Here is a 2,016-nt window from a genome sequence, read left to right on the forward strand (position 1 = left end):
AGCATGGGGATGTGTGTTTAAAAGCTTTTGTTAAGAAACTAATGTAAAACAGTTGAAATGACAGAAACAAGGTTAAAATATCACAAAAAGATCAGAAGAGGCCGAAACGCACGTTTCCAGCTTAGAGGTGTGTGTTTAACAGCGTTGGTTTAGAAACCAATGTAAAACTGTTGAACTGACATAGATAAGGTTAAAACATCACAGAAACATCAGAAGAGGCCGAAACGCACGTTTCCAGCATGAAAATGTGTGTTTAACAGCTTTTGTTAAGAAACCAATGTAAGACTGTTAAAATGACAGAAATAAGGTTAAAACATCACAAAAAGATCAGAAGAGGCCGAAATGCACGTTTCCAGCATGGAGATGTGTGTTTCAAAGATTTTGTTAAGAAACTAATGTAAAAATGTTGAAAGGACAGAAACAAGGTTAAAACATCACAAAAAGATCAGAAGAGGCCGAAACGCACGTTTCCAGCATGGAGATGTGTGTTTAACAGCGTTTCTTTAGAAACCAATGTAAAACTGTTGAACTGACAGAGATAAGGTTAAAACATCACAGAAACATCAGATGAGGCCGAAACGCACGTTTCCAGCATGAAAATGTGTGTTTAACAGCTTTTGTTAAGAAACCAATGTAAGACTGTTAAAATGACAGAAATAAGGTTAAAACATCACAAAAAGATCAGAAGAGGCCGAAATGCACGTTTCCAGCATGGAGATGTGTGTTTAAAAGATTTTGTTAAGAAACTAATGTAAAACTGTTGAAATGACAGAAACAAGGTTAAAACATCACAAAAAGATCAGAAGAGGCCGAAACGCACGTTTCCAGCATGGAGTTGTGTGTTTAACAGCTTTTGTTAAGAAACCAATCTAAAAATGTTGAAAGGACAGAAACAATGTTTAAACATAACAGAAACATCAGAAGAGGCCGAAACGCACGTTTCCAGCATGGAGATGTTTGTTTAAAAGCTTCTGTTAAGTACCCCAAAGGGTAACACTCTATATTAACTACACGCTATAAAGCATTACTTAAGCATTAGTAAATTAGGAATTCATCATTTTTAAAGCATTATTCATACATTAATACCCATTAGTAAGTCATTTATAAGCACAGTTATAAATGTTTTATTCTTTATTATCTACACACTATTAACATGTTGTATTCTTTATTAATAAGCTCATCTATAATGTGCTTAATAATTGTATTTTCATACTTTATATATGATCATGTCACTATATATGAATGAAGTATTATTTTAATGACAAACCATTTATGTATGAGTTATTAATGGTTCATAAGATCATTTGGAAAGTGTAAGAATTATTACATAAGTGCCTGTTTTTTATACTCTCCTGAGGAAGAATATAAGCAATCTCAGCATAACTTGTAAATTTACTAGTGGCAAAACTCAAAGGATGCTGCTAAGACAACCTGAAAGAGGCCCCAGCTAATGTTACTGGTGGCAGGGAAAAGCCTCACCGTTACAAACCTGGTACTGTTTCTCTGAACTCCTCATCAAAACTCCGACCTGCGCTTCCAGAGATCTGCTTTGACGGGACCAGCAAAGGGTTGCTTGGATTTTCTGTTGAAGGACCCCCCCCCCCCCCCCCCCCCCCCTGTGCTTTGATCAACCACTAACTTGAAATGACATTTAATTATTTAGAAATGGTCTAATGCAGTGCACGTGTTCATAGATATTTTATAACACTTATTAATACTGCAATTCATGATTAATTCAGGTAGTTACAAAGCATTAACTACCTGTTAGTAAGGACTTAGTGAGAGCTCATCTAAAGTGAGGACAATCTATGCCTCATCAAGCATTTACAAATGAAATCTAAAGGCAATACATATTCTCTAGACATTTGTTAATAAAGTATTTCATGATTAATTCAGGTAGTTACAAAGCATTAACTACCTGTTAGTAAGGAATTAGTCAGAGCTCATCTAAAGTGAGGACTATCTATGCCTCATTAAGCATTTACAAATGAAATCTAAAGGCAATAGATATTCTCT

The sequence above is a fragment of the Etheostoma cragini genome, chromosome 10 (genome assembly GCF_013103735.1).
Source record: "Etheostoma cragini isolate CJK2018 chromosome 10, CSU_Ecrag_1.0, whole genome shotgun sequence".
In the NCBI taxonomy this organism is placed as follows: domain Eukaryota; kingdom Metazoa; phylum Chordata; class Actinopteri; order Perciformes; family Percidae; genus Etheostoma; species Etheostoma cragini.